Consider the following 24024-nt stretch of genomic DNA (forward strand, 5'->3'; position numbering starts at 1 on the left):
AGGGAAAAAGGAGGGCCCAGGTCACAGATGCCCAGAGAGGGCAGAAGTTCAATGGGAGAGTGGTCAAATATTGTGGAGAAGTCGGAAACCTCGGGTCTGGAAGAAGGCTATCACATTTGGCAATAATTCAGACCTTTTCTAAAGCAGTTTTGGTACAGCTGCCTTATGAGAGTGGGTATATTGTGCAGTACTAATTAGCATCTCCATCCTCAGATGTCAAATAACTACATTGGAAGTAGGATTCAGAACATTAATTATTTATTAAAAGCTAATAAAGGGATTCAAGTCTATTAGGCTAAATCATTGCAAATATAAAGCAACATATAAAGGTATGCAACGAATTACCTCTCTAATTTCAAACCATTAAAGATGCAGGATTAAAAAAAAACAAAAAGAAACGCTGAGAATTAAGTCAGGTAGTGTTGGCCTCCACCCCAATTTGAGCAGGCACAGTGGTTCAAAGCAAGCACTCTAGAATAAACACACATGGGTTCAAGTCCAGCTGTTACCTTACTCGGTGGGTATTCATGGGTAAGTTAACTTTCCAAGTCTGATTGTAAATAATAAATACACATGAAAACTCTCAGCATAGTGCTTACCACATAACTTTCTCAATAAATGTTGACTTGTTGTTATAATAAACTCATTAGCATAACAATGCCTTGTATCCAAGTTAAAATTATACAAACTTAGATACATGTAATTTCAAACATTCATTCTTTAATTTTTTATGAGCTCCACACTCTAACCAATTGAGCTAACTGGCCACATGATTCTTTAATTTTTTTTTAATTTTTAATTAATATATTTATTTTGAGATGGGGTCTCACTTTGTAGTCCAGACTGGAGTTCAGTGGCATGATCGTAGCTCACTGCAGCCTTGAACTCCTGGGCTCAAGCAATCCTCCGGCCTCAGCCTCCTAAGCAGCTGGGACTACAGGTGTGAGCCACTGTGCTTGGTCAGATTTTTAAAATTTCTTTCTTTTTTTTTTTTTGAGACAGGGTCTCACTCTGTCACCCAGGCTGAAATGCAGTGGTACAATCACGGCTCACTGAAGTCTCAACTTCCCGGGCTCAGGTGATTCTCCCACCTTAGCCTCCTGAGTAGCTGGAACTATAGGCACGTGCCACAATGCCCAGCTTTTTTTTTTTTTTTTTAATTTTTGTAGAGACAGGTCTTGCTATGTTGCCCAGGCTGGTCTCAAACTCCTGGGCTCAAGCAATCTGCCCACCTTAGCCTCCTAAAGTGCTGGGATTATAGGCGTGAGCTGCCATGTCCAGCCTAATTTTTTAATCAACAAATATTTTTAATCCACTCCCCTCAGCGTATAAAGCATGGCTCTAGGTGCTGAATTTTGTTTTGTTTTGCTTTGTTTTGTTTTTAAGCGTGAGACTCAGTTCCCCGTTGCAAGAAGCTTGAACTAACAGTGTAGAAGGCAAGTTGACAATTACAAAACAAGATGATCCACCTGTAAGAAAGGAATGAGAAAGGTACGGTAAAAATACAAAAGAGGAAGCAATCAGCGCTACCCCAGGACCTGGCAAGGAAGAGGGGCTGTCAGGCAAGTTTACGAAGAGAAGGCAACATGTAAGTTTTACAGAGGAATCCACAAGGAAAATGTTAAGGATAATGATAAATATTAAGGCACCATCACAATCACACACACAAAAAGCCCTGAAAAAGAAAAAAAAAAAAAAAAAAAGGTCAGAGAAAGAGGAAGTTCTTTGCCCAAGGGCAAACAGCAAGAGAAAAGTAGCTGGAAGCAACCCAGACTCTTGTCATCCAGCTCAAGGAGATTTTTTAGCTGAAATAAAACATCGCATAATATTTACACCCTTCCCCACCTGAGCTTGGGCTACATGCTCTACAAAGCAAATTAAACATCTCCTGCCTGTCCTCTAAAAGTCTACAATCTAAAAATAGACAAACTAATAAATGAACAAATTCAAGAACTGTGATGACGAACTATCACCCAAAGACAGTATTCTGAAATAAACACTTCTCAAGTTCAGTCTGGCCCCCAAAATGAGGATGTTAATAAATTTTTGCCCTTCCCTTTGGAGATGTTAAATACCAAGGGGAAATATTAAAATTGCATGGACGGGTTCCTTAAAAGATTATAAATAGAATTACTATGTGATCCAGCAATTTCACATCTAGGTATATGTCCAAAAGAAGTGAAAGCAAGGTCTTGAGGAGACATCTGCCCACCCATGTTCACAGCAGCATTATTCACAATAGGCAAGAGCAGAAGCAATCCAAGTGTCCATAGACAGATGGAGGGAGAGGGAATGGAGAGTTAGTGTTTAATGGACACAGTGCTTGCGTTTTGGAAGATGAAAAAAGTCCATCTTTTTCATGATGATGGGGAGGGATGATGGTGATGGCTGCACAGCAATGTGAATGTGCTTATGCCACTGAACTGTATGTACACTTAAAAATGGTTAAAATGGTAAATTTTATGTTGCATATATTTGAGCAAATAATACACAGATACAAGGAAAGCTTATAATAATAAAAGAATTTGTGATTATGTTCAAATAGGGTACATGTATCTAGCCCTAATTTAGCAAGTTTGAAGAAGGGAGAGATTACTGTGGAGTGAAGTGTTCCAGGAAGAAGACACAGCTTTGAACCCAGGTTCTGATGGCAAACACTCCAAATCTGGGAAAAATGTTCAGGACTCAGTAAGCAGAAGCGGAGAAACTTAGTTTAAGTAGAGAGTTTGTGATGGAAAGTGGTAAAAGAGTAGAAAAAAAGAGACTGGTGCCTAAACAATGGCCCTTAAAAGCCAACTTTATGAGTTTGGATTTCTACCTCGACCCAGAGAAGAACCACTGGTGGCTTTTGAGAAGGGGTGTTATATGATAAAGACAGTGGTTCAGTATGGGATGGTTTGGAGAGCGAGACCCTTAGTTGATAGAAAGTGGACTCCAGGTCGCTTAACCTGAGGGCTACTAAATCTGAAACCTGATGCAGTGTGAGAACAGACTACCACTCAAATACGTGATGCTGCTAGCTTAACGCTATGACTTAAAATGTATCAGGCCAAATGCTTGAACGTAAAAAGAATTCTTCTCAAAGCATACACAGAAACTGCTGACAATGGTACCTTCTTAGAAACAGGGCTAAAGTTAGGAGAAGACTTTTACTCTTCATTGTATACCCTTGTATAATATGGACATATGTTTTAACCATGTACATGAATTTATTTTATAATTTTTAAAGTTTTTTAAATATGACAACAAGGAAGCATCAAAAAATATTTGGGCTTTAACCAGCCAATTCAAAACATTTCTAAAAATAAAGTGAAATATATGTCAATCTTGTTTCTCCCATATCTTAATCTCCATCACATAGTGTAAACGTTGTGGGACTGATCTAAAAGTACCAGTACAAAGTGCACAGCACATCTAAGGCTTCACTTCAAACAGATGTCATGAATCATCTGAAAATAAAAACATCTCCTTTTTGGTGTATTTAAATGAAAAGTCTGCCAGAGACTATTCCAAGTCAACACCTCGACAAAAACAGAAATAAAAAAAATAGCCCGTGGTACATTTGATAAAATACATCACCATCTCAGTAAACGACCTTTTTGTTCGTCCAGTTGTTCAGGCCAAAAACAATGGAATCATCTTACTCTTTTTCTCTCATCCTCTATATCCAAATCCCATAATCTCTATACTCAGAACCCAACTGCATCTCACCAGCACTATCATCCTGATTCGTCCTCTCAGTCCTGAAACACCGCAGTAGCTTTCATGGGACTCCTTTCCTCCACTCTTGTGCCTCACAATCAACTCTCCTTAGGGCAGCCAGAAAGATCCACTTGAGACACAAATCTGAACAAGTCACTCCCCTGCCCCCAACTTCCAGTGGCTTTCTATGACACTTGGGCTAAAACCCAAAGGTCACAAAGCCTGTACCATCAAGACCCGGTTTTCTCTCCAGCACTGTGGTCAGCTCTCCCCATGACGCCCTGCACTCAGGCCACACTGGCCTCCTTGCCATTGCTTGGACACAGCAGTGGTCCCACGCTGGGGGCTTCTCACTTGGTATGGTTTGGCTGTGTCCCCACCCAAATCCCATCTTGAATTGCAGCTCCCATAATTCCTACATGTCATGGGAGGGATGCCGTGGGCGGTAACTGAATCATGGGGGTGGGTTTCTCATGTGCTGTTCTCGTGATAGTGAATAAGTCTCATGAGATCCGATGGTTTTATAAAGGGCAGTTCCCTTGCACATGCTGTGTTGCCTGCCACCACGTATGACATGCCTTTACTCCTTCTTTGCCCTCTGCCATGATTGTGAAGTATCCCCAGCCATGCTGAACTGTGATTCAATTAAACCTCTTTCCTTTATAAATTACCCAGTCTCTGGTATGTCTTTATTAGCAGTGTGAGAACAGATTGCCACTCAACCTGAATCTTTTCTCCCAAACATCCCATGCCCCTCTCCCCACTTCATTTGAGTCTCAGCCCAGATGAAGCCCCATCAGATACCACCCTACCTGAAATAGTAGAACCACCCTTCTTTCCCTTCACATTGCTTTATTTTTCTTTTTGGCACCTGAAATTACAATATATATTTTTGTCTGCTGCTTGTCATTTAGTTCCTCTCTCCCCTAACAATATGCACTCTATGACATCAGACATTTTTGCCACATTCACTGTTACATCCCCTGGGCCTACAGCATGTCTGGCAAATTAAATAAGAGCTCCGTAAATATTTGTTGAAGACTGACATAAGTATAAATCAAGGCCCTCAAGATCACTGGACAAAAAGAGGCTGCTGAAGTCCAAAATGAAGCATAAGCACAATAATGTCCAGTAATTTTGGGGTAAAGGAATGAAAAAGCCAAAACATCAATTAACAGGCAGATGAACCCTTCATTTATCTATGGCATGCTACTGAGAATCCATTAATTTATGCTTTGGAACATCATCTGTGCATACTCTGGAGGGCCATTCTTGAGGTTCTGTGGCTATGGTAAAGGGTAATACTGTTAACGAGCGTCTCCCTCCTTCTCTCCGGAACCAATGAACTTAGGTGGAATATTCTGCTGAAGAAAAAAAGCAAACGTGGTCTCAACCAGAAGGCCCAGAATATTCAATTACTCCACTGAGAAGACCTGGAAACAGCCCCAGCCTCAGAACTAGGCAACTGGGTCAAAGTCACATTTTGGAGTAAACTACTAGAGGGACCTTGAGTATATAAATGTACATTTCTAATCCTGTTTTGTAACTGGAAACCAGGAATAATCAGATCTTCCCTTCACATGGTCATCATAAGATAAAATAAGATGACGTGTAGACAAAGGCATGCTGAATATTGAGTGGACTATAGTTATCTGTGATCATCATCCTGTACTGGCTGGGATCTAATTCACTTTCTCTTCACCGCCACTGGTGAGCTTTGTCAACAGAGATTTCATCACACCCCTTTACGACTTAAAAACTTCCAGTGACTCAAACTTCTTCACAGGCTGAACCCCAACCACCTTTCTGGTGAAACTTCCGCCATGTGGAACTACGCTTCATCCCCTAATCTAATCATGCTTTATTGTCTGTGCTGGACAACTGCCTAAACTTCCACTCGCAGGCCCTCTCATCCTCCCTTCTTCCATTAGGGAAATCCTAGGCACTTTCAAAGGTCTTCTGGGATTCCCCAACCTGAAGGAGATGTTTCCTCCTGTGCGCCCTCTCTCTCAGGCATCCTGTTGAATCATTACTTGGTTGCAAGGCCATTTCCATAGCAGATCAGTGATTCTCCATCTGATCTCTTTGTGTGTCTTCAGCACATAATAGCATAATAGTGTAAGACACGTGGTAGACACCCAATGTCTGCTGTTTTTGAATACATCTCAATTCTTTCTCAGGCCTTTCTACCTCTAACTCTCTATGACTTACGACTCGAAGTCAGTATTATGAAAGGTCTTTTCTTGCTTTTCCACCCTTGCAGAAATATGCTGGAAGGTGAAATTAATTGCCATTCCTAGGGTTCTTCTAGAAACAGGTTGGGACTCGAAAGAGGGACAGAATAAGGTTACAGACTTCTTTCTGGTCCACATAATTCATGCCTTTAAAGTATGCTTTGTTTTTTTTGAATTGCTATAAATTCTCAAATGAGACATGCCCATATTTAAGTCTGGTACAAATGGAAATTATTTTCAACGTATTCATTTTCAGAATTATTCAAGTTTCTTCTCCTTTTCACCATGGTGGAAACTCCTAAGTTGACTATAATTCGAAGCAATTATTGTTCTTTAGCTGTCAAGGTGCCCTGTTATTCTCTTCATAAATATCCTGGATGATCTGAGCCCGGTTCAATGCAAAGCCTATTTTTCTCTAACCCTGTGCCTTTTCACTTGCTAAATTTATAACATCCAAGTGAAAGAAAGGAAGCCCACTTTTGCCCCCACTGCTCACATGGTATATGTCTGAGTTTTAATTGCCCTTGTAATTCTACCCTCAGCCAGGTCTGCACAGGTACGGCGTGGAAATAAAACATTATGGCAACGCCTGAGAAGGACTTGCTGAGGTAGGAAGAAGAGGGCTTTGTAATATTTCCCGCAACCAGGAAAAAGAAAGAGAAAAATGAAACGTGGTTTGGGAATTTGATAAGCTAGGCAGACAATTCATTAAGGAAGTATTTTCTGTCTGTGACCACCTCTAAGACTACGGGAGCTATAAAGGCTAGGGATCCCTGGTGGTTTGATATTCAGCTGAGGCTGGCTGAAAATGGAAGAATTTGGATCACTTGGCTGTGAATTAAGAAATACACGCAGCAACAGAGGGAAACACGCTATGGCATTTTCTAAATATTTACCAAGGGGAGTTGGCAATCCATCAGCGGAGCCAGATCTGACAGTGAATTTTCCTGACTGCCTCCTACGCTCTTCCTCAATCACTCTCTCCATCTCCAAAACAGGTGACCTTCACCTAATGCGGTGAAGAAGGAAGCATCTCTGTGATAAACCCAGCAAATGCCACATGATGATTCTGGCACTCAGACCACTGCATCTACTCTTCCTCCTCAGATTTCTTATCTAAAACAGAGGAGTAACCTACGATCTGTGTGTTAAAACCAACTGAGTCAATACAAGCTACTTCAAAGATGAACTTCTTCTTTCCACAGTCATTTTTGGCTTGTGATATCCATATGGTTTCAGAAACCAGTATCCATGAACTTCCCTGCCAGTCCTCATTATATAATCAAATTTCTCATCAGCCCACATAGCACAGTTATTTTCACTCTTGATCCTCCCAAGTTCATTGATAAATGTTAATCTGTAGATCTGAGGTTATTTTTTTAAATTCCATAATTTTAAAAATGTAACAAAGAAATGTATTTTAAATCACTTTTTAATTAATTCATGAATTAGAGATGGTGCCTCATTCTGTTGTCCAGGCTGGAGTACAGTGGCACAATCATAGCTCAGCCTCTTTAACTCCTGGGCTCAAGCAATCCTCCTCCCTTAGCCTCCCAAGTAGCTGGGATTATAGGCATAAGCCACTATACCTTGCTTTTTTATAACACTTTTTTTTTTGTTTGTTTGTTTGAGACAGAGTCTCGCTTTATTGTCCAGGCTGGAGTGCAGTGGCGCAATCTTGGCTCACTGCAACCTCTACTGCCCAGGTTCAAGTGATTCTCTGTCTCAGCCTCCTGAGTAGCTGGTGTTACAGGTACCCACCACCACACCTGGTTAATTTTTGTATTTTTAGTAGAGATGGGGTTGGTCAGGTTGGTCTTGAACTCCTGAGACCAGCCTGACCAACATAGTGAAACCCCATCTCTACTTTAAATCTCCCACTGGTCGTGTTTCCTACCTTTTCAGGTCTTGAGCAGAGAGTAAAATTTTGTGTTTGATTTTGAAATTAAAGTGCTGCTCTTCAAGAGCAATTTGGTGATTGGGTTTAGGTTAAAACACGTATCTGACAGTCTCAATAGTTCTCTAAAGTCCTTCCCCATGCCCCCCAAAAATGGACATAATTACTTAAGATTTCTTGTCTCTAGATCGTAATATGCGTAACTATTGTTTTAAAATGTATACATGTGTACACCTTACAAGCGATGGGGGAGATTATAGAACAGTTTAGAGTTTAATGCTTGAGACTGCCTTCTCTCCTGCTTATCCTCAATACCTTTTCTGTAAGATTTCACTAAAATGAAAGTACTGGATATTAAAACACATCCTCTCATAATCTCCTCCAAAGGAAATACAATCTCAGAAGTTTGATTAGGCAGAACTTCAGGAAATAAACCATATTGGCCTTGAGAGTGAGACAGGAAAGAAGTGAGCTCGAGTAATAAGGAGTATGGGTGCCATAGCTACACATCAATGATCAGGTACCTGTAGTTAGGTCTTGCCTTTAAGCAAGTAAGTACGCACATGGAAGGCTGGGTTCAGTGACCTCCAAAATCCCTTCCCTCTCCAATAGTGTTTGCCTCATGAATTTTTTATAGTTATCCTCTGTCCTATCACACTGTCCCTATGTATCATCAAGCCCTCCTGGCCACTTCCAGGAATGAAAGGAAAATCTGTTCTTTAAAAAAAAAAAAATCCATGCTTTGACTCCTGCCAAAATTATAGTTCTGTCCTTGAAACAATGACCTGAAAATAATGGGCAAGGCTAAAAACCTCTGAGCAAATAAATGCCCAATATTGTCTTCAGACAATATTTTTTAAGCTCCTCTGATATAAGCAGAACTATTACCTGAGGTCCTGGGAATGAAGATTGTGAAGCTAGAAGACAATGCTACAGTCAAATCTTCCCAACTCATACTCTATATTCCCTGCTGAGTATCTAACCTTAAAAAGAAGGTAGAACCAAACAAACTGAGTTTGAATCTTGGACCCATCTCTCATTAGCTGGGTAATATGAAGCAGGTTATTTAATCTTCCTTACTTGTAAGGAAGATTACTTGTTTCCTTACTTGTAAAATGCTGATATGAGCTACCTTATAGAGTTACCATGATAATTAAGTTGGATAATATAAAGAAAATGCTGAGAATTCATTTGTTGGTTTCCTCATTCATTCAACAAAGATTAACTGAGGGTTCACTACCAGCCAGGTACTGGGTACAACAACATAAAAGACAGAATAAATAAAAGCTATTATTATTTTTATTTACCAAAAACAGTTTATTTCCAGAGCTGTGACAGACCTGTCAGACTTTGACTCTAGTTCAAAACTTTCATTCACACCTAGCTTGCCTAAAATACTCATTTTTATTTTGCCAAACGTGATCCCAGGTAGAAGTCTTGCTCCTGTCATACCTTCACCCCCAAAACTAGTCATCTAGCAGGTGTTCTGCTATAGGACACCTTCAGAACACTTGGAAAAAGCATTGATCAGAGCCAAAGGTGGTATCCAAACTCTCTTCTGGGCAAGCCGCTCAGGAGAACTTGATATGCCTGTGCTACAAGGCCCATCCTGGATGCCTGGGAGTCCTTGGGTGCTTACAATTCCACGAGTGGACTCTGAGTCTTCCCAGAACTCAAGATTAATAGGACTGGCTCATCCCCAATCATTGCCACTGGGGCACTGATAAAGCTAAGAACAACAGCTCAGGGGTCTAAAACCACATTTTCATGAGGGTTTATGTCTTTCAATGGTGCTTTACTCTAGAGTTTTTGATAAAATTCTGTATAAATGACCCACCTCTGGAGTTGGTGGGTTTCAAGGCTGGTGGGCTCTTCTTCAATGTAAGTTTAACATTCCCTTTCCTGGCTAGCCTGCTAGCCTCCAGGCAAGCACAGGCCTAGCTGTGTTAGGTGCTGGACATTCAGCATACATTAACAATCATTTTGCACTTAGGAAAAAGAAGTGTTTTCAATTGCATTTTTGAACCTGGGACTCAGAGCAAAAGAATAGAAGTTGGATCCCGAAATAAGAAATGACCTGTCTTGGGTTATAGTGGGGGAAGGGGTGGGCGAAGAGGGAATTCTAGAATAAAATTCAGAGCCATCTGTGAAGCTAAGGATAGGACAGTGGACAGTTGAGCTGTGCCTAAAAATCTTTGATTTGCAAACTCCTCTCATTAGGGAGCCGCCTGAATCTCTTTCCTTAGAAACTAAAATACGGATCGTGACTACCTCCAGGCAGGGGTTTTGCATGACTGCCTCCTACCTGGAGGTGACAACCTAGTCTCTCCTCACAGAAATTTTCAGTACAAAAAGACTGTCACTATATCCCCCAACCCCACCCCCCAATCTGATGCATCTAACATTTAGATACACAAAAAACAGTGACTTCTTTTCGTTTTCCTTACTCCTGGCGCCTCTAATTGCTCACTGAAAACAGTGGTTTGGATATTAATAGGCTATAACTCAAGGCCCTACCTGAAGCTCGTTGTCAGGGAAACAGCACTCCAGCCCCGCAGCTGCTTCCCTAGCCTGGGAAGTATGGATGAGTTGGTGGGAGTTGGGGATTGTTTTACAGCTTCTATTATTTATCCCACTTTCTGCTATTTCTCAAGACCAAGTTAGAGGAAGAGGGGAAACTGGAGAGGAGGGTGAGGGTAGAGTAGCCTGGAGAAGCTTAGAGAAAGAGGAACTCTTTGGGAGAGGAAGGCTAGGGGTCCTTGAAGTATGGCTTAGGGCACTAGGATCTTTCCTCCCTCGGTCTACACGGGGTCACTCTCCGCGTGGTTCCCAGCGCCCGGAGGACCGGCCCCCTCTGCTGCCCTGACCTGTCCCTCCTGCCTGGGCGCTGGGCGGCCCAGGGAGAGCGCAGCCAAGTTCCCCAGAAGAGGGATATAAGCGGCCCCAGAGCCGAGAAGCCCGACAGAAAAAGGCAGAGAGAGCAGAGCGGCGGTCGAACCGGCTAGAGGCGCGATCCCCTTTGCTCCCAGGCCGGGGTCCTGGAGGAGACGGACGAGAACACGCACCCCAGTCACCCTCTCCCTGCGCCCCGGGGCGACGGCCTCTCCGGGATCCGGCTCTCCAAAGCTAGCACCAAGTGTCTCGGACGCCCGCGCGCGTTCCCGCGTCCCGGAATGATCTTTGCCGCAGCTGCCGGGCCTCCCGGGCCCCGCACCCCTCCCACCCCACGCCCGGCAACTGGGGCTGGACTCCCACCCGGTACCCTGGGCCCTGCGCGTCATACGCCCCCTGGGCCCAGCGCTCCTCTGAGCTGGCGCCGCGCGTACCAGCCTTGCTCACCCGCACCCAGCTTCCTTGGCCGCCGGGCCCTCGTGGGACTCACCTGCCCTGGGACTGAAGCGGGGGCCACCCCGAGCCCAGGGGCGGCGGCGGCGGCGGCGGCGGAGGGGAAGGAGGGCAGCGCGGGGCTCCTGGCACAGCGGCCGCCGGGCTCCTGGTGCTGCCGAGCCGCGGACCCGCCCAGAGATATAAATAACATTATCTGAGGAGGGACATTCCTGCCGGGGGACATCGCTGCTGCCGGGACCAGATAGTCCCGCGGCGGGGGCGGGGAGGCGGGGCCGCAGCCTCCCGCAGCGCCAGGCCCAGCCCCCGCCTTCCCCACCCACTCCCGCACCTGCCAATCAGCCTCCGCGCCTGGGGGCACCTGCCGGGCCTCAGCCCGGCTCCTGGAACCCGCCTCTGCCTTCCCGCCCGCCGCTGAGCCTGAGGCGCCCCCCCATCGTCGTTCACTGCCCCTAACCCCGCGCCACCCCGAGCCCCCTGAGGCGAGAAGAGGGTTGGACTTTAGCTGGGGCCTAATTCGTGAGCCCTGAGAGGCGAGCCTGGTGGCGAAAACGAGCCCTCCAGCCTTTCCCGCCCTGCATCCCCACTGCACACAGTTGGGTTTTTTAAATATATGAAAAGACACTCAGGCCATAGGGTGGGCGCGACGGGTACCCGGGCGGTGATCCCCCGCCGTGGCGGGTTTGGGAGGGACAGATTGTTCCCAGGGGCTGGTGCATTAGAAAGCGCGCTCCCGGGCGGGCTTCTCCCGGCTGGCAATGAGAGCAGACGCTGGGAGGGCAGGGGGCGGGCACTGGGCCCGAGGCCCCCACCCCCAGCCGGAGCTCGGTGTCGCTGTGTCTGCCCGAAAACCTAGTGTAGTCAGGATGAACCAGGCAAAGCTGGCGGCACGCAGCCTGCAGTCCCAAGGCGCTCGCACATTGCAGAGACTCAACAGGCAGGCTGCCACACCTGCCCACTGGCACCTCCTGGCCGACCCGGGTCTCCGGGCGAGTGGGGGTGCCTCACTGCAAGCCTGGATGAGGCGCGGTGCAGCAGGCCAGAGGAAATTCTAGAACCGATGGTGCCAAAAAGGCATCTCCGAGTTGCCCCCGGAGAGAGACTCAACAGAACACGGGCAGCTTGCAAGGCAGTCCATTTTCTTGACTTTCTAACGATACAAGGTCATTGTTCAGTAAGGTTTACGTGTGCGCCTTGCGGTAGCTTTCATCTCTTTACTCCACCTGTGGTACCTGGGATGGTTTCTCACCAGCTATCAACGCAGGTAATCTCAGGTGTTATGGAAATAGCCGTGGAGATTAAAAGCGCATAGATGCAGAAAGAAGTTTTAACTTTACTGATGCTGCCTGGTGTTCTTAACAGGCAGCATCAGTTATTTGCTTGGGAGGATAATTGTGCTGTTTTCCAGAATTCACCCAGGAAAGGGGTGTTTAATTGCTAGATGTTCGAGTTTAGTTTATATATTGAACATATGCAAAGATACTTCACTTCCTGCCGCAGTCCCACTTCTTGAGGGTGGGCATTTAGACACTGAGATATGCTGAGTGGGACAAACGCCCCAGGTATTACAAAGTCACAGAATTCTTCACTCCACCCTCCTCTTGGCTGGACCCTTATTACAGCTCAATTTTCCAAGAGACACTAGTAATATGGGATAGAGGATACAAAAACATTCATGGTCATCAATAGATTAGCAATGATCCTCTCCTCTGCTTTGTTGACAACATTTAAGAGTGCATTTGTCTATTACTGAGTTAAAGACAGAAAGTTCTTTTTGGTGAAAAAAAAAATTTTAAGTCAAATTCTGGCAAAAAAAGCTCAAGAAAAACAGGCCAGCTTCAAAAGCTGAGACTATTATATACCTCAAGCAGAAATCCTTGATCTATTTTTGATAGAAAAAAATGGAGGGAAATTATGTATTTATGGTTTTTTAAAACCTTGTATGAATACACTTATTAGATAAATTCATGGTTCTCTAGAACAGTGGTTCTGCAGCTACGTAATTATATACTATGCAAAACAGATAACTCCTTAGCTATAGGTTTGTGGCACTGAACTAAATAGTTGCACACATATTTTTCTTTGTAACCTTAAAATTTATAATTTTCAACCGTAAGAAAAAATTAATATGATAAAAGCTCCAAATCAGCAGACAGATTACCCCAACATTTTACGAACCAGCTCAGCTGCTTTAGTTATCTCCACTTTAGTTGAAAGCTAAATAATTCAATACAACCTCATTTGCTACAGAGCGTGTTATCCTGACAGCATCCCCAAATGCTTTACAGCTAATAGAGTTACAGTGAAATGATAAATCAGAACTGAGGGATACAGGAAATTTAGGTTTGCAGTGAGGAAAAGGGCATTGTCAAATAAGAGGGAAAGGGGAACAGATCTCTGTGACCAGGAATAAGAAATTGGGAGAGTAAAAGAAGGGAGAAAGGTTGGGCATGGTGGCTCACGCCTGTAATCCCAGCACTTTGGGAGGCTGAGGCAGGCGGACCACTTGAGGTCAGGAGTTCAAGACCAGCCTGGTCAACATGGCGAAACCCAATCTCTACTAAGAATACAAAAATTAGCTGGGTGTGGTGCGCACCTGTAATCTCAGCTGCTTGGGAGGCTGAGGTAGAAGAATTGCTTGAACCTGGGAGGCATAGGCTGTAGTGAGCCAAGATCATGCTACTGCACTCCCACCTGGCTGACAGAGCAAGACTCTGTCTCAAAAAAAAGAAGGGAGAAGGAAACACGTACATAGGTTCATTATCAAGGTCATTGTGGGCAATAGGGATCAAGTTTGGAGGGACTTCCTCAGAAGAGTATAGAATACCTCTTGGAATTGTCTATGTGAAGGATAGGATATTGGCCCTCATCCTGGTTGGACAAGGGACTGCCCCCACTGTTCTCCCACCCATGTTGAAAGTCTGCACTTCCGAGCTACCCAGCAAGCTCCACACAGGCAATCTGCAGATTTGGAAGAGTTCTGGGGCCAGAGGAGAAGGTGTGCATTTGAGAATAGATGTTGACAGCCAGAGAGTTGGGGGGTAAGCCTTCATAGAACTGTCTACTCAGCTCTAGCTGAAACCAACAGGTGAGACCAAGAAGATACCAGCTGAGACTTATGTTAGAGTCATCTAACATAAAAGGGAAATTTCACTTTCCATTTCTATAGTCTTTGAGTTTTTCACAATAAGCTTGTATTGTTTGATAATAAGTAGAGATGATAAATAAATTAAAAGGTAAAGATTGGATGGAGATGGTGAATTGAATACACACTGTTAGCTTCTCTTCTACTCCAAATTTCATTAAAAGATATGTCTGAAACAGGCATCTAAAAGCACAGGAAAATAAGGAAAAGGGGGATCAGTATTCCAACAATGTTCAAGAAATCCAGAGATACAGAAAAGACGCAAGATCTGATTCACAGAGAAACAAAATCAGAGGAAACCAGAACAGATTCAGGAGGAGCAGTAGTGTAGGGAAGTTGCAAGCAACAGTTAAAGGATACAAGAGGAGGAAGGGCCCTGAGACAGAATAATTCACTTAGGAGCCTCCTCTGTCCTGCTCACATTATATATCAGGTGTTTGCCTGCGGGATAAAAAAAAGTTAGTGGTGATCCTGGGACCCGAGGGGCAGAGCTCAGGGATCTAGTGACCCCAAGAAATGATGGAAACCATTCACTCTCTTGGCATAGCATGTCCCAAGAAATGATGGAAACCATTCAGTCTCTTGGCATAGCATGTCCTGACCCTTCTTCACAGCCCCTGAAGACAGGCTATGATAAGCAGAAAGAGGAGACAAGCCCATTCCCACATTAAGGGATGATGGGACAACCACCAACTATCTTATGGGGAGAGGGGAACCAATACCATGAAAGAGAAGCACCAAACCCAACTAATAAAAGGAAATAATATCAGAGGAAACTAAATTAATAAAAGGAACAGGATAAATGTTAAATGAATTTAATTTTTAATCAGTAAGTCTTGAAAGGATATTGCATCCATAACAAACAATCAGTGAGAAACCCTAGAAATTTAAAAAGTCATTTCTGATATTGAAAATCCATTAGTTGAGAAGCAGAACAGACCTACTTGAAGGGCAAATTAGTGGAAACAGAAGCCAAAGGAATTTTCCCCAAACACCGGGCAAAAGACAAAAGAGATGGAAAATACGTGAAAATAGTTGAAAGTCATGTAAGCAAAATCCCCCAAGGTTCAGTATTTGCTTAATAGAAGTTACAAAAGGAAAGGAAAGAGAGTAGAAGAAGGCAATAATGGGAAAGTAGAATAGAAATTCTCAGAGTTGAAAAAAACCATAAGTTTTCAGATTATAAAAACCAACTCAGTTGCCAGCCAGATGATTTTTAAATATAGTTCACAGTTTTATGAACAGTTTTAAAGTTTATGATTTTATTTATAAAAGCCAAGACATTGAATAAAAATAAGTCATAAACCAAAAACTATAATAAGCTAGACCAACTTGCTTGGCCTTGAATTAAATTGATCCTAAAAATATTTTGAGCTGGGTGCGATGGCTCATGCCTGTAATCCCAGCACTTTGGGAGGCTGAGGTGGGAGGATCACCTGAGCCTAGGAGTTCAAAACTGCAGTGAGCTATGATCACACCACTGTACTCCAGCCTGGGTGACAGAGCAAGATCCTATCTAAAACAAACAAACAAAAAAAACTGAATCACATAACCAAAGTTATTTGTGTGAAATAAATGAACCACTTGAATTTAGAAATTAATATATATGTAGAAAAGCTACTGAAAAATGTAAATACCAAACCAAACAAACCTGAAGTTCCACTCAACACAAACTCAAATCCCCGCCAACAACAATGGAGGAATCAAGAACTCATGATAATGTTCAGAAATCATCAGAATGGTGCCCATAGCTCAAAAATCATTACTTCCCTTCTTCTTTACCCTTTTGCAAAGAGATGCATTTCATAAAATTAAGGTGAAATTTCCATTTCATTTTTGGAAACATCTAGAAACATCACATTGTCCACAACTTTCAAAGACAAAGAAGCAGCAGGACCAATGGGAAAAGCCTGCCATTTATAATATGGAGGAACCAAGGATTAGGGACCAAACTTGCCCTTCAGATGCCTCAAACAGAATGGTTACAGAAGGAACCTGAAAGCCTGCAGCAAGTTTGCAAATACCAGACGAACCATCCTCTGAAGGGGCAGATGACACCAATTTCAAATTTCCCTCCACCAATAACAGGAAAAAGCAAAACAAGATTTACATCCTGTCATCTGCTAGTCCATGGAGGCATTAACCAGGTTTGGAAACTAATGAGCATCTTTTCTTTTCTTTTCTTTTTTTTTTTTTTTTTGAGATGGAGTCTCGCTCTGTCGCCCAGGCTGGAATGCAGTGGCTTACTGCAACCTCCACCTCCCGGGTTCAAGTGATTCTCCTACCTCAGCCTCCTGAGTAGCTGGGATTACAGGCATGTGCCACCATACCCAGCTAATTTTTGTATTTTTAGTAGAGACGGGGTTTCACCATGTTGGTCAGGCTAGTCTCGAACTCCTGACCTCGTGATCCACCTGCCTTGGCCTCCCAAAGTGCTGGGATTACAGGCGCGAGCCACCATGCCTGGCTGCATCTTTTCTTATATTGCAGTTCCTGATCTTTCCTTGCCACACAGGACTAGGTCTTCTGTCACCTCACACGAGCTTGAGTAGACATAATGGCAGACTTACACTGAGGTATCTGATGAACTGGGGCCTGTAGGTGCTAATGTCCTATAGCAGTTGCCTTGTTCCAAAGGCTGTATTAATTTGCTAGGGTTCCCATGACAAAGTACCATATCCTGGGTGGCTCAAACACAGATATTAATTTTCTTACAGTACTAGAGTCTAGAAGTCCAAGATCAAGGTTTCAGCAGGGTTGATTTCTTCTGAAGCCTCTCTCCTTGGCTTGTAGAGGGCTGTCTTTTCCCTTTGTCTTCACATAGTCTCCACTCTGTGTGCATCTATGTCCTAATCTCCTTTTTTTTTTTTTTTTAATAAGGACATGAGTTATATTTGGTTAGGGCCCATCCATATGACCTCAGTTTTACTTTCACTACCTCTGTAAAGCCTTATCTCCAAATACAGTCACTTTCTGAGGCATTGAGATCTAAGACTTCAACATGTGAATTTAGGGGGATACAATTAAGTCCATAACACGGCCTCATCTTTTCTCACAATGAATTGTTTCTGGAACCTCTCACCTGTTGATCCGTTCTCCAGTTTCCCTCTCCTTCAATTCTGCTTCCACATAGTAGCCAAAGTACATTTTCTGAAAAGGAAAGTTGGTCCTGTCACTCTGCTTCTTTAAATCAGCCAGTGGCTGCCTATTTTTTTCAGGATATAGTTTTAAGATTCCCAGCACTTAGCATAGTATCTGACACAAAAGATATACTGAATAAAGGCCTAATGAGCAAATGAGTAAATAAATGAATGAACGCATTATGGAAATTAAAGGAGATTGCAATCTTGGAGATCAACCAAAGAAGTAGGTAATTCAAAAAGTCATTTGTATTTGGCTTAAAAATGCATATTTCTGATTTTTTTCAGGAGATTGACTTTCCTATCTATGTTTGAATAAGGTTATTTAAATGAATTCACATTCCCTGAAACATAGCTGGCAATATTCGTGCCTGAATTTCACCAGGTCCTCAGCTACCCTGATGCATCCATACCTAACTTATTGTCTATGGGTGAGAAATAGAGTCAATCGAGTAGGTTTTATGTTCACAGCTACCACTGAGCTCATCTATGGAGGCAGGGGTCTGCCATCTTCCAACGTCTTTATAACAACGGATAGCAAACACAGTAATGATGATTTGGTTAGCTTTTGTTTCTGTCTGCTCCACCCTCTCAGTGTCATTTTCAGTCCTCATCCTCGGGCAATGGCCCTGCTCCAACTCCCATACTCCAATATGCCAGAGCCTTGAGAACGCAGGATTAAGAACATAGGAAGATGAATCCAAACGCATTATAAAGAGTGAGTTAATGTTGTTTTGATATTAACACTCTACCTTGAGTACTCCACAGAGTGGGTAGTCTGCAAGTAGATAGCTGAGAGTAACTAACCCTGAAAATTTCATTCTCTTCCTTTATTAATATTTATCAAGGCAGGAACTCAAATCAAGGGTAGAAAATATAATTTAAAAAATCAAATTTGTTAATATGGAATGACAGCTGGAGTTCTAACAGTTTAACCAATAAAACAAATTTGGTTTATATGATAATTACTGCCAGCATAAATGGTCTTGTTAATTGCTTTTATTTGTTAGTGAGCAGTTTCCAAATTCACAAATATTTGTTCTTAATATTAACCAAGACCTTTGGGAAATTTTCAATAAAGTTTGGAAAGATATTGCAATAAAAAACTCCATTACTTCTGCAAATTCATCTCATTTTCTTTTCTATGGAATATTTCTACAACTGCTCAATTTCTCTGTTTGGATATTTCTTCAGTGCTTTAAGGTTGGTCTATAAGAAACTATGATTCAATTCAAACATGATATGTTTTATAGAATTCATACAGAATATAAGTGGGTCTTCTCAGAAATATCATTTTCCTCATTTTCTTTTTTGTATGAAAAATTCTATTTTTAAAAGTGTATCATTTTCTTTCTTCCAAATGCCTTATATCATTTTATTCAATTTCATGAAGTAAATTGCTATCATTATCCTTACTGCTATATAAAGAAATTAAGAAAGAGTTTAAGTAGTTTTACAAAGATCATATAGAAATCCAAATGTCTTGCTTATTAAAGCATCATTTATTCAAGGAGCAGTATCTCATGATTTTTAAATTAACAAATCCCATGATATTTAATGTAGATGATTCATACTATAACCTAATATTTTAAGTCATTAATTAAGTCAAGAATTTAGCCCCACATTATGCTAAGCATGTACAGAGTAACAACTCTGTGCTGTTTGTTCTATTCCATCTCCATCTTAGTAATCAAAATGCACTTATGCACCCAGCTCTTGACCTTCCATAGCAGAAACTGAACCAAAGGAAAGCTGTAGACCCTTCTTTTGGGAGGAGTTCCAAACTGTGAGTGGGAATTTGTTTTCCATTACTGACCCCAACTGCTGCCTAACTCTATTTCTCCACCCTCACCCTTCTCCTCTACTAAATACTGCCAGGCATAATAAACAAGTAGGCACCAGCCCCATATATTTCAAATACTCAGCATATCCCTATCCTGCCTTTATTCCAAAGACAGTACAGGAATCTGCTAACTTATTTCATAACTAAAAACAAATATTTTTTGTTTGTTTGTTTTTGAAACAGAGTTTTGCTCTTGTCACCCAGGCTGGAGTGCAATGGTGAGATCTTGGCTCACTGCAACCTCCGCCTCCCAGATTCAAGTGATTCTCCTGCCTCAGCCTCCCAAGTAGCTGGGATTACAGGCACACGCCACATGCTCGGCTAATTTTTTTATATTTTTAGTAGAGACAGGGTTTTACCATGTTGGCCAGGCTGGTGTCGAACTCCTGACCTTAGGTAATCCACACTCCTAGGCCTCCCAAAGTGCTGGGATTACAGGTGTGAGCCACTGCGCCCAGCCTTAAAGACAAATCTTAAAATGCAATGACCCTGGAAGGAGTTGGCTTTTAAGGTAGGATATTTTGGCTATTGGCATAAGAAAAAAAAAAAAAAGTTGGTTCCACTTAGAGACATTTTAAGAGCCAAGTAATTTTTTTTTTAAGATAATAGCAGGGTAAACCAGAAAGATCAGTAGATGTAAAGGCAAAAGACCTGGATTCTACTTCCTCTTAACCTCTCTATACCTCAGTTTCTCTTCTGCAAAATGATGGCATTGAACTAGCTGGTCTCTAAAGATTCTTTTAGCTTTAGCTTTCTATATTTTACACTTATGCTAAGAACACAGTAGATGTTCATTATAATAATGAAAAATTGGAAATCACTTCAATGTTCATCAAAATGGGATTGGTTAAACCAATTATGGTGTGAATGCACACACACACAACACACACATATAAATTCTATGGAGCCATTTAAGTGATGTGGTTTTATACTTACTGATAGGGAAAGATGTCATGACATACTGTTGATTTTTTTTTAAGTAGGCTGTAAATAATTTCTATTTGATTAAGAAATGAGACATTTCATATCAGGAAAGATACTCCAAAAAAATCTAAGTGATTTCTAGATGGTGGGATTCAGAGTAATTCTTACTTCCTTCTCTATTTTTCTAAGAGGTTTAGGTCTTTTATAAGCATAGAATATTTCATAATAAAGAATAAAGTTGTTTTCAATGTGGGGGGAAATATAGTAAAATATAAATGGCAGATATGGGATCCTTATCTGTGAACAAGCCTTGATAGAGAGGATGGTGAGGGCAAGAACAAAACAGCAGTGAACTAAAGGAAGACAAGGTCTGAATATTCTCATCAATAACTCAGATAATGAAATAACTGTGCCACAAAGATTTAAAAAAAAACTATTCTTTTTATACACAACCGGCTCAGCTGACCTGTTTTGCTCATTCAGGCATCCCATCGTTAGTGTGGAAGAAGGAGTTGCCTGACCCATGCTCAGTCCCTTACCAGTCCATCCCATGAGCAATGGGAAGACCTGTCAAGCCATCACACTGGCCACTGGACGCAACCTGAGGCTGTGGAAAGAAACAATCCTTACTTCGTTTTGTGCTGCTATAACAGAATACCATGGATTGGGTAATTTACAATAAACAGGATTTATTTGGCACATGCTTCTGGAGGCTGGGAAGTCCAAGATTATGGCAGCAGAATGTACGAAGGCCTTCCTGCTGCATCATCTCATGGTGGAAAGGTGGAAGGGCAAGAGAGCAAACAAGCGTGAGGGCAAAAGGGGCTGATCTTATCAAACCCACTCTCCTGATAATGAATGCCCTCCTAAGATAATAACATGAATGCATTTATGGGGGCAGAGTCCTCATGACCTAATAACTCCCTCAAGATCCCACCTGTCTGGATGGATTGTTTGAGCTCAGGAATTCGAAACCAGCCTTGGGAACATGGCAAAACCTAGTCTCTACAAAAAATTTTAAAATTAGCTGGGCATGGTGGTACATGCCTGTAGTCCCAGCTACTCAGGAGGCTAGGGTGGGAGGATCACCTGAGCCTGGGAGGTCGAGGCTGCAGTGAGCCAAGATCACACCACTGCACTCCCGCCTGGGCAACAGAATAAGACTCTGTCTCGAAAAAAAAAAAAAAAAAGAAAAAAATTCCACCTGTCAACACTGTTGCATTGGGGATTAAATCTCCAAGACATGAACTTTGGGGAACACATTCAAACCATAGCAAACCGTAACCATTTTATGACAGGATTGATCTTATAACTTTGTTTTCTTTACTACTGTGCTTTAATTATTTGAGTTTCCTAAGGTTGCCTAATTAACCTTGATAACTATGTTACTCAAATAAACATGAAAAAATGCAGAACAAATTATAATAAAAGTTAAATATCAAATAGGAATTCATACAAGGTAAGTCAGCAAAAGAAGAAGAATATGGTTTTTTTTCTTTTCTTTTCTTGAGAGACAGAGTCTTGTTATGTTATCCAGGCTGGTTCCAAACTCTTGAGCTCAAGGAATCCTCCCATCTCTACCTCCCAAGCAGCTAGGACTACAGGTGTGAGGCACTGCACATGGCTGAGAATAAGCTTCTTACATGAAAATGGTGGCCAAGGTGCAGTGGCTCACACCTGTAATCCCAGCACTTCGAGAAGCCAAGGCGGTAGATCACTTGAGGTCAGGAGTTCAAGATCAGCCTGGCCAACATGGTGAAACCCTGTCTCTACTAAAAATACAAAAATTAGCCATATGTGGTGGTGTGTGCCTATAATCCTGGCTGAGGTGGGAGAATCACTTGAACACAGGATACAGAGGTTGCAGTGAGCCAAGATCGTGCCACTGCACTCCAGCCGGGGAGAAGGAGTGAGACTCTATCTCAAAAAAAAAAAAAAAAAGAAAAATGGTGAATAACAGCTTTGAAAATTGGTAGAAAAAAAATCTTGTGGGAGATCATAAATACAGGTCACCACGGTGGTTGTTATCAGTCAAAAAGCGTGCGGCTTAGTTGGAACACCCAACAGGGGAATCTCCGTGTGGGGATGGGCGATCTGTGTGTCCAAACGGGGTCTAAACTTCTCTACTTGAGGGATCTTTTTGTTGCTGACTTAAGTGATTGTTAGTAGTATATTATTTGCTTTTTGCCATTTGTATCATACCTTTCATACTCAAATTCCTTGACTCAATTTGGGGATCAATGATATAGAGGTTAACTATCTAAGGAGTTAGAGAAGGCATAGAGAAGCTATGAAAATAGAGAATAGAGAAGCTATGCTCACAAGGAAGAGAATTTCTAAGGTTTAGACCCAGAGCAGTTCAGGAATTCAACTGGTCTCTGCCTACTGGAAGTGCTGGAGGCATGCAAGGACCATGACCAGAAACTCTAAGCAGAGCCACAACAAGTCAAGAACGGCATGTACATATTTTACAGTTTATCTCTCACTAATTCATTATTTATTTTACTTGTTATATTCTGCTTACTGAAAGGATCTTTGAAGGGGTTCTTGTGATTTATATACCAGAACAAAGTTCTGTATCAGTCTTCTCTTCCCAACTAAATTGTATAACGCTTGATACTTTAAAAAGTTTCTCTTCTATTGCCCAAGATCCCTAGAATGATACTAAACACCGATCGATAGATAGGGCATACGCAAAAATAATGCTGAAGATTTTAATAAGCATAAGTACACAGCATAAGTACATAGTTTCTACTAGTTGTTTTAATGAATAAAGCTGTGTTACAGATTCTAGCTCATCTCCTGGATCCCATATAAGACATGGTGACTATATGTTCCAGTTTGCCCAAAACAGGTTTGCACTTGTTGTCCTGGCATAATCGTTAATAGTGCTCCCTTGCACTCTCAGAAATGTACTGGTTTGGACAATAAATTATACAATGACCTTATTGATCAACTGCCCCCCAGGGGCTTCCCAGTAAATTCCAATGTACAAAAAGTAATTTTTTTTTTTTTTTTGAGACAGAGTCTTGCTGTGTCACCCAGGCTGGAGTGCAGTGGCCGGATCTCAGCTCATTGCAACTCTGCCTCCCAGGTTCACACCATTCTCCTGCCTCAGCCTCCCAAGTAGCTGGGACTACAGGTGTCCGCCACCATGCCCAGCTAATTTTTTTTGTATTTTAGTAGAGACGGGGACAAAAAGTAATTTTGCTTTAACAGTGAAGGAAAGCTTTATGGCAACAGACAACCACAAAGTTCAAAGTTAAAATTACATTATTAACTACTTGCTATTTCCTATGTAAGATGGTTTATCTCTATATAAATGTAAGCCAACTCTGCCCTCTACTGTCTTATGACAGTATTATGACACTGTTTCAGCTTCATTGATTGAAGCTGATTGTGTTAATTGTGCTGACTACGTTAGAATGTGGATTCTCAACTTTGCCTACTGCTATATTAGCTTTTAAAAATCCCCACTGTCTGTGCTGCATCCTACACCAGTAAATCAGAATCTCTTGGGATGAGACACAATCATGAATTTTTTTAAGCTCCCCAGTTGATTTCAATGTGCAACTAAGGTTAAGAACTGTTGCTTAGAACATCAGATTGAATAGTATCTTGTGGTTCACTTAGTTATTTGATTTCACAGTCCAGATTAGACTATACTCCTAATTATGTGTGGGAAATCCTTGGAGATTGGAAGAAAAAGATGAGTATATCAGAACAAATCTCAGCCAGGCATGGTGGCTCGTCCCTGCAATCCCAGCACTTTGGGAGGCCAAGGCAGGCAGATC

The 24024-nt window shown here is 42.1% G+C and overlaps 1 protein-coding gene across 4 annotated transcripts in view; it reads right to left on the minus strand.

The window, feature by feature from the left end:
- SPTB (spectrin beta, erythrocytic) overlaps positions 1–11432 on the minus strand; it is a 137615-nt gene extending 126183 nt beyond the window's left edge. For 3 of the 4 annotated variants that reach the window (XM_015143891.3, XM_077941135.1, XM_077941137.1), the window contains exon 1: positions 11216–11432. The gene's annotated coding sequence lies outside the window, so the exon portion shown is untranslated. Of the gene's footprint in view, positions 1–11159 lie in introns of all 4 variants that reach the window. The other variant, XM_077941136.1, reaches the window with a different exon arrangement.
- Positions 11433–24024: the final 12592 nt, after the last annotated feature.

Source organism: Macaca mulatta, chromosome 7, assembly GCF_049350105.2.
Source record: "Macaca mulatta isolate MMU2019108-1 chromosome 7, T2T-MMU8v2.0, whole genome shotgun sequence".
Lineage (NCBI taxonomy): Eukaryota > Metazoa > Chordata > Mammalia > Primates > Cercopithecidae > Macaca > Macaca mulatta.